Raw genomic sequence first — 16,369 nt, 5'->3', positions numbered from 1 at the left:
TCACGGAGATAACGTTACATTACAAATGAATGATTATATTTTGAAGAAAGGTAATAGAGATGGATGGTTTCTTTCAACAGAGTACGAAGTTATTCAGTTTTGTTCGGCAGCGAAGGTAGCTTCTTCTGTTGTAATAACTGGAAAGAAATTCATGGGCCGTAATAAGGCAACTTACAATTTCCCCGTTTCTTCAAAATATTTGCATACATTTGAATGTAACGTTAAAGACTCATCAACAGCCACAATTAATATAAACCCGAGCAGAATTTTCTGTAGTTGCAATTCCACTTGGTGAAAACGGGCGAACACATTTTACCCCGCTAATTCACACCCTACCAAAGGTATACAGCGATTCACCGATGGAGTAAAAAAAGTAAGCATGTGTAAATTATAAAATATATGTAGCAAATAGTTTATGTCTGTCAAGTGCATCAAACAATTTATTCACTATTTTGTACTCTAATCATCACATTATTTCATTATAATATATCGTATATAGGAACTGTAAATTTCATCATTTGATTTCATTATCACATTTTTCACTGTCGTTATATCGTATAAGGCGCTAAAAGTTCAATCATCCGTTGTTGTAACATTTGCCTTAAAGATTTTAATTGGCGCAATAGGGGCTGGTTTTTTTTTCCCTGATAACGTCTGGCGCCGTTTAGCATTTTTGTTCTTCTGTTTGAACAGGTCTCGCACCTGTGTGTCGCTCAGATTTCCTAATGTTTTAAAAATGTGTAGAACATTTCCAAAATCCATTAATGCTATTTTCTTGCTTCCTTTACTGATTCCTGTCCAGCAACAATGGGCAAACAGTGTTTTGGAAAAAAAACAATGTCAATCGCGCTATGAAGTATATAGTGTATTCTTGTTTCTCCAGATTCCCGTAAAATGTATTTTAAATATATTTTTAATATTCTTCATCCGATTCAAGACATTTATCGAACTCTTCAAGTTCAGTCCTGTCCTTTAACGGGCTGAATTCAAATTGTTGTATATGCTCTTGTGGTGCTGGACCGATGACGCCAGATTGCACCGAATGCTCTACGTATTGACGCAAATTCCGTATCTCACGTAACAGCATATTTGTGTCTGCCTTTGTCGCAACATCACGAAGCAGTATCATTGCTTCCGGAGCGTTTAATGCTGAGGAAGAGTGAGGAGTGTTTAAATCACATTCTGTTCTTTCATTATCTAATTGTGGTGAATACAACGCATTGGTGGTCATTGGAGATATTGGTGGAAAGTTTGTTGAGTCATCCGCGTCAACTAACAGGCAATCTAACTCTGCATCATTCATTGCCATATGAACCATCGTTGTAGAAAGATGTTTCGTCTTTTTAACCACTGCAGAAGTTTTCCGTTTTGCTTCAAACGGTTCAGGAGAAAATGGCTCACAATCTTCCATACATGGCATACCCGACATATCGGGTAAACCAGGTAGTGGATTTGTCGAACAGTAAAGAACGGATGCTGAAGAAAACCTACATTCGCAACAGATGGTGATGGCGCTGGTTTGTTTCGTGTTCGTTTGGCTTTTCTTGGTGGGGATTTTGATGCATAAGTACTTTTTTCAGCCCTGTTTTTTGCTGTACTTGGCAGCACCATAGTATCAACACATTCCACTGTGTGAACGGATGAAGGGCGCGGTGGTGGAAGCGACGCTGCTGGCTTCACGGATGGACCAGCCACTCCGGATGATGGTAGCATCAACGGCGGCAGCACCACAGTATTCACTGTGTGAACGGATGAAGGGCGCGGTGGTGGAAGCGACGCTGCTGGCTTCACGGATTGACCAGCCACTCCGGATGATAGTGGCACCAACGGCGGCAGCACCACAGTATTCACTGTGTGAACGGATGAAGGGCGCGGTGGTGGAAGCGACGCTGCTGGCTTCACGGATGGACCAGCCACTCCGGATAATAGTGGCACCAACGGCGGCAGCACCACAGTATTCACTGTGTGAACGGATGAAAGGCGCGGTGGTAGAAGCGACGCTGCTGGCTTCACGGATGGACCAGCCACTCCGGATGATAGTGGCACCAACGGCGGCAGCACCACAGTATCAACATATTCCACTGTGTGAACGGATGAAGGACGCGGAGGTGGCAGTGGCGCAGTCAGCTTGACGGGTGGACAAGACACTCCGGATGATACCTGCACTGACAACGGTGGCAATACCACCGGATCAATGCCATTCGCTGGCACTGATATAAATGATGTTGGTCCGTATACATTTGTCGTTATTGTGCGGTTGCTGGCTTGACTCAGCAATTTGTTTGGCTAAAACAGAAACATAACGCATTACTTGTTGTTTTGATTTGTACCGTCACATAAATTGCGTGCTTCGATTACTTACCGTGTTATAAAACTTGTTCATATTATATCATATGCTTTACCAACAATTGTCGCTGTTTTAATAATTCAGATTTTTGTATTATCATTTTCTTCCACAGCCAAACCAAATCACAACTTGTCCAGGGACGCTCAGCGAAAACACCGGTATAGATTTCTCGTAAACCAGCAACAGCAAAACAAAAGGCATATCAAGCCCCCATGCAAGATTATCCATATGCTTTCTTGCTCTGTCCAACTGAGTATGACTCTGACAGAGCTAGGTTGAAAGAGGAGGAGAGCATGTTGATTTGACGGCGTGGTGTGAAAGAGATCGAAGGCATCGTCGATACTAATAAAGAGATGGTTAACATGCTTTCCCGCTTTACCTAACAGAATATCATTTGTTAGAGCGAGAGAGCATGCTAGCTTGTTCCCCTGGAGAGAGCGATCCTAAAATCAAGAGAATGAATTCTCATTTCAATCCGAAAAACTGGGAGAGAGTGATGACATGCGAGAGAGAATAAAACTAGAAACACGAGAGAGACCACACGAAGCGCTTTCGGTTTTTTTTGCCTTCGCGCACATTTTGCTTTATGCGCGCGAAAAAGTGAGCCTTGATGAGCGCGATGGCTCCCATACAAAGGCCTTCGGCTTTGCTATCTGGGATGCGTGCGAACAGACGGCGTCCACGGGCCTGCCCACGCTCGAATGCAGAGCCGATGGCAAACGATTCTATCTTCACCATTAACATGAGAGAGACAGAGCTTATACCACGAACGTACCCGAAAGATGTCCATGCTTCACTCATCAGGATCTAAAGGCAAGGACAAGGCAAAAGAGACACAGAAAAAAATCCTCACGGCTACACAAGTCCACTAGACGCGTTGTCTATGCGTCTCGCTCGGTATCACAGCGGCATACGGCAGGTAAGCAGTACAAATGGTACCCGCACACATGTTTATCGAACACAACTATTCGGTTCGACTCGGTAAACTTCACGAGGATGCCGGAACAAAAGGGCGCAGACTTTTTCATGATTTTGTATGACTTCGGCTGTTTTGGACTACGCGTGTAGGCGCTCGCAATAAGTTCAAAATTGTCTGCGTTTGGGTACCAGTATGGGTACTGAGATAGGGCCCCAGCTAAGGTCCGTAGTTTTACCCATTCATCGCGTTTTGGTCCTTTGGGAACTCGAATATCTGCGTAAATTGAATTTCACATTTTTTGAATAAAATACTATTGATTTCTCGGAGTTTGTGATTTAATTTAGTACTTTTATACACTTTATTATTTATTTGATATGATTCGTGCCGAAAATTCTAATATTGGAGCCCTTTCCGTTGTAAGTTCGTAGGCTGAAATTTCAGCCTGTCAGCTGTTTGCATTGTATAGCAGTTTTCGAGCAGTTATCTAAGTGAGTAGAATATACAGGTGTGCTTATCCCAAGGTGTATGAATTTAGAAGGCTGATTTTTATCGCTTCTGCTTCTGAATGAAGATTTTAAGAGTATTTTGAGTACTCGTCAAACCTCAAGAAAGCTTGTTTGAACAAAAGTTTCCACCCATCCTGTCAAAAAGTGATATTCAAATTTGGTTATAAAAACATGCTATGAGACCACCTGGACTACATCCACTTTGATTCTAGATTCCACCACGCGATCTCTTTAATGCACCTTGGGGTAAATGTAAACAACACCGTGTTTTCGAGCAGGTACTCGAATCTAATTCTAGCTTTGAGGCTAGAACAAGGTGGAATGTATAATGAGGTGTAGTTATAGCGCTTTTGGCGATCCCCCCCCCTGGGCTCCGATTTTGACAGATGGTTTTCCGCTTGTATATGTAATAGGCATGTGTAAAATGAACGAGAATCGCACCGTTCGAACAGTTCGGTAAAGTGCACGAACGAACGAGGTTCTTAACAAAAAGAACGACCAGGACTTTTGGAAGAAACTGACTACACCGAACGCGTTCGAACGTTCCGTTCAGTGTTCGACGGCACACATAAATGTGGTAATGAAACGTGCAAAATCATATTGCTTTCTCGCTCTTTCCCGCACCGTGCGAACGGGTCGTCAGAGATCAAAATGTACCCTGATGGTGTTGAAATCGTACTCATACAACTCAATTCCTCGAAAGCCGTCGAATTTGTTCAGCGATGTTCGATACGTGTGCTGTTGGTGTGGAAATCGTACCTACACAACTGAATTCATCGAACGCGTTCGATCTGATCCGTTAGTGTTCGATCTGATCCGTTAGTGTTCGATCTGTGTTCTGTTGGTATGTAAATCGTACCTACACAACTGAATTCATCGAACGCGTTCGAACTGGTGTTCGATCTGTGTTCTGTTGGTGTATAAATCGTACCTACACAACTGAATTCATCGAACGCGTTAGAACTGATGTTCGATCTGTGTTCTGTTGGTATGGAAATTATACCTATACAATTCAATAGATCGAGCCCGTTCAAACGGATTAGTCATTGTTCGCGAATGAACTGAACTGAATTGATTACGCTCATTATGTTGATCCATATTTAAATATTTTTTTTAAATAGAATCCTTAAGTGTGTGTATAAGGCATGGGGTACAATATATGCAGGAGACATTTTTGCTCGTATTAGTTTTTTACATGCTAGTTTTTGGTCGGTTTTGCGATGGATTGTGTTGACCAGACAGCCGAGTGTTTAATGTTTTTAAATGATTGGTTTCAACCGCAGAATGAGTACTTCTTTGGCTACAGTATGCGTCTATGGTGAGTAAATGAAAAAGATAACGAGCGTTCTTTTATTCACAAAGAACACACCTCATGACACCTCATGAAACAAAGAACGAAAGAATCGTCGTTCGCGTTCGGTTCTTTTTGGTGAGTGAACTAGTTCGTTCGCGTTCGGTGAAAAGAATCGTTTTGCCCATGCCTAATATGTAATGATGGATTGTTTACGTTTTGCATGGTCAATATTTGGTGGAGATCAATTTGGGAGAATATTTTAGTTAATTAGAACACAGTCCGTGATTTTAAATGGAAAATTTTCTTTGAGAACTTGAAGCGTTCGCCAAAAGCGGAAAACTAACTGTCAGTTTTCTTCGTCGATTCTTCTTCCACCCAGCTGTCAAAACGGGCTTATAACTTGACCTGATATCTTTACGGTCCTTGGGCTAGAATAATCTAGACTGAAAATTGCAGGCTAGTTTTTTGTGTGGTTTTGTATGGAGTGTTTACATGATTTCAGCCTCCAACTGTCAAACTCCATACAAAATACTGACTAGAATCGTGAAGGGCCCGATTTCTGGCTTTTCAACGGTTTCAATTTGTTAGCAAAAATGCAATTTTTACCGAACTTGAAGCAAATTATACTGATTTGACATGTGATCTGTCAAATTTAGAAAACCGGTTATCGCCGAATCCGCGTAAGTCGAGAACAGCGGAACTCGGGAGCAGACTGTATATCTGATAATTCGACCAAAAATGCTTGAAAATGCGAAAATTGATAATTTTCATTCTCGACCAAGTATGCTTGAAGTATGTCATTGAATTCAATTGTTTCCAATGATGCAATCAATAATTTTACTGTCTCGTTTATCAACATTATCTCCTTGATTTCCCCATTACGGGGAATTCCATTACGTACTATTGTTCTAATTGATACGATACAGATCTGGCGAAACCGGATTCCGTTATAGATAATTTCATTTGGACAAAAACATGTATCTTCCAGTTGATGATTTAATAGTTGAGCACATAATGTATCCTTAACCATTTTTATTCTACCTGATCGATAATTGTTATTGTCTTTAAAAGGTTTCTCTGCGATAGTAAGTGCTTATGCAAATATTTGTCTTTTCGCCAAACCGTAGCACACGTTTTTGTAGTTTCGTGACGCATTCATTTGGGTTTTGATTTTTTTTGTTTTTTTGTTTGTTAAAAAACCCGACAGTCATACTGTTCCATAGGACCTATTTCTTTAATGAATTCCGAATAATGATATATGTGATGCAGTTTATTTGGACGACAATTGAATAATTTAATGAACATAGTGTGAAATATTTTGATGTTCATTTCCAATTCCGCTAAATGGTAATCTGAAACTGTCGTTGAAAAAGATATCCAAATAACGTTGATCAGCACGCTTATGAGATCCAAATATTCACACCCACGGGGCACTTTGTGCATGAAGAGAAAAGGAAATGCTCGTAATAAAAGAAGATACTGCGAAGCTGTTTGTCTCATACGGTGTTTGTGACGGTACTAGCAGCATAGGAGCAGTAATATTTGCTGATGGCTTGTTTTTGCTGTCATGGTATCCATAATTTAACGATTTTTATCGATGATTTATGAAATCAATACAAAAACCAAGATGTTTATCTCTGTAGTAATGTGCCAAAACTAGTTGCAGAGTGACTGGAATCACACCCTCAGCCAAATCATGCATCATATCAAAGCAGGTTGTTTGTCAAACGGTAGTGCTGAAGATTTCATTTCATTTCATTTCATTTCATTTATTTAATACAATATCCGCCATCAAGGCTAAATATAATAGACCTAAAACTAATTTAATACTAACAAATAAACAAAATAATTCATGAAAAACTAAGCCTAACTAACCTAGTCTTGACCTAGCAAAAAAGAAAAGAAAAAAAACAAGGGTAGAGCGTAGAGACTATCATAAACTTAACAAAAAAAAGAGAGTAATAGAAAACTAAGGAAAATAATTAAAGGGAATTAGAAGAAAAAATACGGTTACGGAAAGAGTTAAGAGATGAGTCGAAATCAAAGAGATAGTAACAGTGGTTAAACAACCTGAAACAGGACAGAAGAGGGTCATTGAAAGTATAAAGAGTATGACGTGTTTCAATTGACAGAGGATCACGTGGACGAAGAGAACGAGAGGGAACATACAACGAGATGGACGAGAGTAAATCAGGAGCATCAGTAGCAGAAAGTAATAAGCCACCAATAAAACAAGCCTGAAACACTTGGCGGCGGAAGCTTAGAGAGTGAAGATTGAATAACTGCAATCGCGTTTCATAGGGAGGTAGTGAGGCAGCACTGAACAAACGACGAAAGGCAATCCTGGTAAAGAGGCACTGAATGCTTTCAATTCTCGAACAGCCATCAATAGAGGGAGGATTCCAGATGATACTAGCATATTCAAGAAGAGGCCTTACCAAAGCACAATAAAGGATTCTTATGATGCTTTGATCTCTAAAAATAGAGGTAAAACGTAAGATAAACCCAAGGGTTCGATTTGATTTTAGTAGCACCTCATCAAGCTGCAGTTTAAAGTTAAGACGACAGTCAAGTATAATACCAAGGTCACGGATGGACACATAACGAGAGAGGGAAGCGCTAGAGAGAGTATAGTTAAATAAAATAGGAGAAAGAGTGAGAGAAAGATATAACAGAACATTTTTCGGGACACAGGCGAAGTAAATTGGATGAACACCAATGAACAAATGCATTGAGGTAATGCTGAAGTCTCAGACAATCAGAAGAAGAAGACACAGGTAAAAAGATTTTGATATCATCCACGTAAAGGAGATGACCATCAGGAGGTAAAACATTACAAACATCATTGATGAACAAAGAAAACAGAAGTGTACTTAGCACACAACCCTGAGGGACACCTGACGTACAAAAAAACTCCTGAGATAAGTACGACCCGGTTTTAACCCTGCAAGATCGATTACTTAAGTATGAGGACAGCCAGCTAATAATGCCATCACCAAAACCAAGTTTAGATAGTTTAGCTAATAGTAAAGAGTGGGGCAAACTATCAAATGCAGCATGAAAGTCAGTGTATATTGCATCAAGTTGGGTACCTGCCTCAAAAGATCTGAAAATATTGGTAACAAAAGACATGAGATTAGTTTAAGTAGACCTACCAGGCATAAACCCATGCTGTTTAGGGCTAATAGCGGAACTACAACTATGAAGTATGGTTGGAAAGATACATAGCTCAAAAGTTTTGGCTATGGCACATGTTTGAGTTATCCCACGATAATTAGAGACAATGCTACGGCATCCCTTTTTGTGTACCGGAAAAATCCAACAGGATTTCCAAAGAGCAGGAAAGACCCCGAGAGAAAGTGAAAGGTTGAAAATTTTAGCAAGGTGTGGAGCAAGCACGTCCTTACAGTTTATTAAAACAGAGGCAGGAATGCCATCTGGACCAGGAGTAAAAGAACGTTTCAACCCAAATAACACCTGTACAACTGTTTCAGAGCTAACCGAAATATCGGAGAGATTAATTAAGTTCTCTGGCGTGTAGAGTAGCCCACCCTCGATAAGGTTAGGGTCACTAACCGGTGGCTCAAACATTTGGGAAAAATGAGCAGAGAAGAGTTCACAAATCTCAACAGGAGTAGAGGCAGTTAGAGAATCAAGTACCATTTCATTAGGTAACGTATTGCACCCTCTTCGTATCCTAACAAATTGCCAGAAGGATGCTGGATCAGAACGGAAACGCGATTGCAGTCTACTCGAATAGGCCTCAAAACGAGCCCTGTTGTATAGTCGATGCGCAGAGGCAGCGTACTTAAATAAACGAAAGTTGAATGCAGATCGGTTCAGACGATACCTGCTAAGATATTTCATTCTATCCTTTTTGAGGTTGCGAAGAGTACGATTGGACCAGGGAGGGTTAGGAGGGGATCGAAAAATAGGTGTACATGAAAGGAGTGCAGAGGTTAACAAAGCATTAAACGATTGGACAGCCTCGTCGACCGATGTACATTGATAAAAAAAAGACCAGTCGGAACGAGATAGAATTGAATTAAGTTTACGATAGTCTGTGAGCCGAAAATTATAACGAACACTCAATGAATTAGGAGCAGAAGGTAATACATTCTTAACCCTACTAGCCCTAAATAAAGAAGACGGTAACGCAATTTCTAGGGCAGGATGATGGGCATCCTGGGGCAAGAGCAGTGACGAAGCAGGATACACAGAACAACAAGCAGCTGCAGCAGAGTTGGAGAGCACCAGGTCCAAATAATGATTTAAATGGTTATGCACCCCGTTCAGCTGATAGAGTTCATGCAGGTTTAACATATCCAAAAAGCAGGAACTGGATGTATTCGAAGAAATATGTGGCACATAATGTCTTATAGCTGAAGATGAATCTGGCCTTACTGCGGTAGAAAGCCACCACTCTAACGCAGGTTGATTGAAGTCACCCAGAAGGATAAGATGATCATTCGGTTTCATTTGCATGTATGCATCACTGATGAAAGCAGAAAGGGATTCCAAATAGTTGTGGTCGCTGCTCAAATACGGTGGCACATAAACAATCCCCACATAAAGACGAAACTTAGAACAAGAAACACGTATACATAAAGCTTCAAGCGTGGGTTGATTAATGTTAAGTGCCACAGAAGGATATCGAACGGAACATGCAAGTAGCACACCACCCCCACGCGAACGTTCATTGTTTAACCTGCTTCGATCGCAGCGGTATATGTTGTAGGCATCACTATCAAGGACCATATTGGATGGAATCGATTCATTTAACCAAGTTTCAGTAAGGGCAAGCATTTCAAACCCTGATTCATTCGCAGAAAGGCGCAATTCATTATATTTGGTGCGAAGGCCTCGAACATTTTGGTAATAGATCACGAAAGGGACTATTAATTGTGAGCTATCCGTTTGCAAACGGGCTGATCTGTGGTGTGCGGTTCGTGTTGCTGAGATTGTTCTGTGATTGAAACCCCACCCCCGGTGATAACTGAGGCGGTGTGGGAGGAAACTCCAGTTGAATAGCCTCTAGGATCTCGGTCATCTGGGATAGTGATTGATTCCCGCGCTGTGGGGATGGCGATCGATGATCCAAAAAATGATCCGGATGAGCGGTGCTTTTAGGCGCAGCTGAAGAGCAATTTGCACTGCTTGAACGATGCGAAGTAAGCGCAGAAGGGTCAAATCAGGCCCTTTCATGTATACGTTGCTTTGGTAGGCCGCGATCAACAAACTCACGAACAGTAAGTGAAACTGGCCAAATAGTAGATTGATGCGCGAGATTCTTAAGTGATTTAGGAATACAGGCGGTCCCCGAGATACACGGTACAGTATCGGACATTAAGATAGGACCCTTTTTTTTTCAATGCACCGTGCACTTGTTTTGCCACGTTACTCGTGTTTGTGTGTGTGTATGTGTGTATGTGTGTGTGTGTATGTGTGTGAGTGTGTGTGTGTGTGTGTGTGTGTGTGTGTGTGTGTGTGTGTGTGTGTGTGTGTGTGTGTGTTTGTGTGTGTGTGTGTGTGTGTGTGTGTGTGTGTTTGTGTGTGTGTGTGTGTGTAGTAGTAGAAAGTGAGTGTGCTTTTTAATGTGTATTTGCAAGTGCGCGGGTTTGTGTCTGAAAAACATAGCTTGCCATGATGTCATATTGCGTTGAAATTATTCTTATTATGTGTGTTATCATGTGAAACATTGTGCGTTTACACTTGGATAAAAACTAAAGTTTGCATCGACAGCAGCCCTTGTTCCTCGGACGAAAACGCAGGTGTGCTGTTTCATGAATGTGAATGCGACACCGGTGCGAAATGGACACGCGCACAATAGCAATGAACTCGGCATTCTCTCACAGGTGTTTCTCCAGTGCACGCCATTGAAAGGCCTTCGTGCATCTCTGCGTTGCACGTTGTGTGCGAATGGTAAACTTTGTGCGTGCATTGAGCTGGCGCGCAGTTGTTCTTTTCAATGGGCGTTTTGTTTCATGAGCGCGGCAGTATTCTGTTCTCGATTTTGAAGGGAAGACGCTTACTCGCGTACTCGTTGATAGTTTTATCCATGCGATGTTTTCGCTGCTCGACAACGATGTAATTCATCGCGTATAGAAGTAGAACGCAGGCAGAGCACGGGATCAGCCGTGTCCAAGTTTTTAACCAGCGCGTTCTTGACGGTCCAAGCAAGCAATGTTAGTAACAATGGGTCGAGGTAAACGTTGTACCGATTATCAGCGCCATATGTAAAAGCGAATGGCTGCTGCTGGCATTAAGCGCAAAAGGATCGAGTTCGTAATGGAACGATCGCGCACTTTTGTGGCAAACGCGCTTCGGACAACCGAAACGTGCTTAGACAACTGAAACGCGCTTGGACAACCGAAACGCGCAAGTCAACCGGTCGTCCTCAGAAGACCACGGCGAAAGAAGACCGTAACATTGTTAATATATCGAAAACACACTGATCGCGAGGGCGGTGGTCCTGCTTATCACACCAAAAACCTAACGCAAAACACAAAAAAGCTACTTACAAATCTATCCGAAACGACCTACTTGTGAAACAAACACACACATCAATACACATTCAAACATACATCCACACACACACACACACACATGCAAACACACATCCACACACATATACACACACATACACACACACACACACAAACACAAACACATACAAACCACACATAAACTTGGCCCAACGGGTGCACGGTGCGTTAAAAACCCAATGCCCTATCTTTCTGTCCGATACTGTACCCCCAACAAAGTTGTCGTTTGACGTTCTGGTTTCACTTTTCATCATCTAGGGTGCGTTCCTGACACGTTTTGAGGGGTTTTAGCAAAAAAAAAATTTTCGCCTACTCGAGCTCTCTGGCCCGTTCGGTGCACATTTTTGAAAAAAGCTAGGGAGCTGCCCCTAGGTTCGGGGTGTCACAAAATGTTGACAAGTGGTCGAAAAACCACTATCCAGAATCGGATGTAGAATCGTTAGACGAACTTAAAATTGTTCTACGACACCCATCTGCGACGTTTAGTATTCGAGATATAGCACTTTGTAGGTCTGACCGAGCAATTTTTGTTCCGCGCACTGTGTGCACCGTACACTTTGATGTTTGTATGAAAAAGTACCCTACCTAGGGACGCGTAGAGCAAATTTGTACCCCCGGGCATGTTGTCGATTGACATTCTGGTTGCACTTTTCATCATCTAGGGTGCGTTCCTGACACGTTTTGAGGGGTTTTAGCAAAAAAAAATTTTTTCGACTACTCGAGCTCTCTGGCCCGTTCGGTGCACATTTTTTGAAAAAAGCTAGGGAGCTGCCCCTAGGTTCGGGGTGTCACAAAATGTTGAAAAGTGGTCAAAAAACCACTATCCAGAATCGGATGTAGAATCGTTAGACGAACTTAAAATTGTTCTACGACACCCATCTGCGACGTTTAGTATTCGAGATATGGCCCGTCCTAGGTCTGACCGAGCAATTTTTGTTCCGCGCACTGTGTGCACCGTACACTTTGATGTTTGTATGAAAAAGTACCCTACCTAGGGACGCGTAGAGCAAATTTGTACCCCCGGGCATGTTGTCGATTGACATTCTGGTTGCACTTTTCATCATCTAGGGTGCGTTCCTGACACGTTTTGAGGGGTTTTAGCAAAAAAAAATGTTTCGACTACTCGAGCTCTCTGGCCCGTTCGGTGCACATTTTTGAAAAAAGCTAGGGAGCTGCCCCTAGGTTCGGGGTGTCACAAAATGTTGAAAAGTGGTCGAAAAACCACTATCCAGAATCGGATGTAGAATCGTTAGACGAACTTAAAATTGTTCTACGACACCCATCTGCGACGTTTAGTATTCGAGATATAGCACTTTGTAGGTCTGACCGAGCAATTTTGTACTGAAATGTATGGTGAACATGTAATTCATTAAATAACATTGACTTGCATCGTGCCCTACTTCATCGGCACAGCTGTTATTGACTATCTTTAGTGGAAATGGATTGAGTTTGACCATTTTAAGCCCATTTCCTATGCCGTGCACCAACATTGTGTACCGATCAGGGAAAGTACGCTACGTACGCGTTCATGGATGTCGATGTTGGTACAAGTTGCCTTTCGGGATAGCCGTGCACCAAAACTGTGTACCGATCAGGGAAAGTACAAGACGGAGGGTGCAGCTCGAGCGTACGCGTTCATAGATGTCGATGTTGGTACACTTGCACCAAAATTGTGTACCAATCAGGGAAAGTACAACACGGAGGGCGCAGCCCGGGCGTACGCAATCATGGATGTCCATGTTGATACAATCTACGTGTACGTACCTAGTTTTTGTAGGAAAAGTTGCAATTAAGTGCTTGTATGCTTAAAATGCTCATCTCAACCGGTCACCTTTTGGCCTGCCCTTTTATAACAGAAACCTAGAAAGATACTCGAGATTTTTGTGTTTTTCCATTCGCCCGGGACGACGAAATGAGCTATGTGCACATCGTGCAGAAAATTGTCTTCGCCACGCATGTTTTTGTCCATCCACTCATATAATCACCCGCATTTGTGTTCAACACGGACGGCGCAGCCCGAGCGAACGCGTTAATGTTTATGTTTGTACACACTGCTTGTACTATTCTAGGATTTGGTAATTGCGTCACAGTGCCCGACCGTCGCGGACACCATTCTTGGACAGAAGTCCTAGTACGTAGAGTACTTTCCCTAGGTATGTGCTCGTTCGTGACTATCGTTGCGTGCTTACGGACACGCTTGGGTATGTTTACCATACAAGGTTTACTAGGGAAACCTGGGAAGGACGCTTGCCCTCCCGTCGCGGACACCATTCTTGGAAAGAAGTCCTAGTACGTAGCGTTCCTTATTTTACTTGATCAGTTTGTAATGCATTCGCTTTGTTCCATCGACTTCTGCTACTGCTCACTAAGGGGTGTTCGTTTGCGATGTGTACGATAAGCAACTGTCTATCGTAACCAGCAGTTAATCAACACTTTTTACCCAAGTCATAGCAACATAGAGTACTTTTCCTAATCGGTACACAATTTTGGTGCACCTCTAACCTCGCCGGCACTTTATCGTTACGTTTTGTGCACAACCTAGGGAGGTGGTGTAAGTTTCATGATTTTTATGTTTGATTCGGTTTATTATGATTGAAAAATACGCTAAGTCCCAGAAATCTGAACTCGAATACTTTTGCCACGTGGCGCCAAAAGCTACTGAGAAACGCCTAGGCTTTTACCCATTTATAATTTAGTTTTCGTTATAAGTTTTGAACAATACGCAAAGTTCCAAGAATCTGAACTCGAGTACTTTTTACATGTGCCGCCAAAAGCTACTGAGCAACGCCTAGGTTGATACATTTTTGGTACATGGAGTGTATGGATGCAGGCATACTGCCGTGCTAGACCGGAAAATCGAACTTGCTACTAGAACGTAAAGTAATTCCCCTAGATAGGTGCTTTTGCATGCCTCTGATCGACGACCATGCAACGTGCGACACGCGTAGCTAGGCTTCCCCAAACAAATTTCCTAGGATAGCACCAAATTGCACACTTTCAGGGGTATATTTTGGTACCGTGTACCGTGCATGGTACAAGTATCAGTAGCTCGTGCAATTTATTTTGCATCGTGTTGCGGTTGCTGGTGCGTCGGGATAGGAGTGTTTCGAGACTTTCGCCAAGCGTTGGTGCCATTTGGTGGATAATTAATGTTCTAGCCACAATAAACGTGCCACATAATGCCAATAAGGAAAAAGCCGTTTTCTAGGGACTTCCAGTCAAAATGTTTGCCATCAGCGCTTTCCTGTCGAGTTCAGGATCTGGGACTTAGCGTTTTTTTTTTTTTCACGATCCAATCCAACGACCAGATCGTGAATAAACAATACATACAACAGTGCATCCCTTTAAAGTAGGAAAAAGCCGAATTCTAGGGAGCTCCAGTCCAAAAGGTTGTCATCAGCGCTCTCCTCTCGAGTTCAAGATTTGGGACTTAGCGTTTTTTTCGCGATCCAGCCAAAAGACCAGATCGTGAAATAAACAATTAATATAACTGTACTAGTACATCCCTTCAACTGAAGCAAGTGCACCATACACGACCCGTACGCCAATCATCCATGCACATGACACGTCAACTAAGTCAACACATGACACAACTTGGACAACTGACGGGTAAGTAGGTCATCTCGTACACGACGACACATCGACCAAACCAGGTCAACACGTCACATGCACAAGACATCCTACTACCAAGGCCGACCACCTCGACACACGACGTGTTAACCGAACATGGTCTACAACACCATCATGTGCAAGGCAACCGGCCCAAACGGATCAACTTATACAACTTGTAACGAGCATGTGTGTAAGCTTACTGGTTTGGTCGGCACGTTTCTCACATCAAGACAATCAAGTCGAGAAGGAGGCACGCCGACAAGCTCACTAGTGTTACGTGTTCCGCTCCATACCGTGTCAAGTCACTCGTCTGACACGGAAGTAGCCAGCTCTTGTCCACTAGTGTTAAGGAACGGTCTCCAGACCAAGTCAAGTCACTCGTCTGACAAGGAAAGAGCACGCACCAAGCTTCACCAGAGCACGGTACCACGGTCCCCAGACCAAGATGGTTCGTTACGCCATCGAGGAAGGGGCACGCGATCCCTTGCTACACTCAACTAAGTACACTCTTGCTCTCACAAAAGTATCCCCTGTGTCGACGTGGTCCCCAGACCAAGACGAGCTTGCGCACATCGAGGAAGGGGCACACGGACAAACCACCAAGCATGGGTCGCCTGAGAGGATCGATGCGAACGCATCTCTACAACTCGCAGCTCCCAGCCTGAAGTCCCGTCGTTTGCGGGCGGTTGATAGGTGTCGAAACTAGGTATATCCACGTTGGGCAGAGCTCAAGCCAACGGCGTTCCCAGTTACGGTACTAACACGTGCAGCGAACTCCACTCGTTGCGGCCTAGGTATAGCGGGATGAGACGCCGGGCTGCAGACGCAGACTCCAACGGATCTCAGAGGGTTGTTAGGCCCGCTAGCTTCCGAACACCTAATGGGTTTGAGAAGCGCTATCAGCTCGGATTGGCTACGACCTTAGAGGCGTTCAGGCATAATCCAGCGGACGTAGCGTCATACCAAAGTCCGGTCGGACTAGTATTGAGCCAGTGGTCCGTACCTGTGGTTCCTCTCGTACTGCACAGGAATTCCGTTAAGATAGCGACTATAAGCACACACCAGTAGGGTAAAACTAACCTGTCTCACGACGGTCTAAACCCAGCTCACGTTCCCTTGAAAGGGTGAACAATCCTACGCTTGGTG

This window comes from Anopheles coluzzii, chromosome X, assembly GCF_943734685.1.
Source record: "Anopheles coluzzii chromosome X, AcolN3, whole genome shotgun sequence".
In the NCBI taxonomy this organism is placed as follows: Eukaryota; Metazoa; Arthropoda; class Insecta; order Diptera; family Culicidae; genus Anopheles; species Anopheles coluzzii.
Note: the sequence above shows the minus strand (reverse complement) of the source record.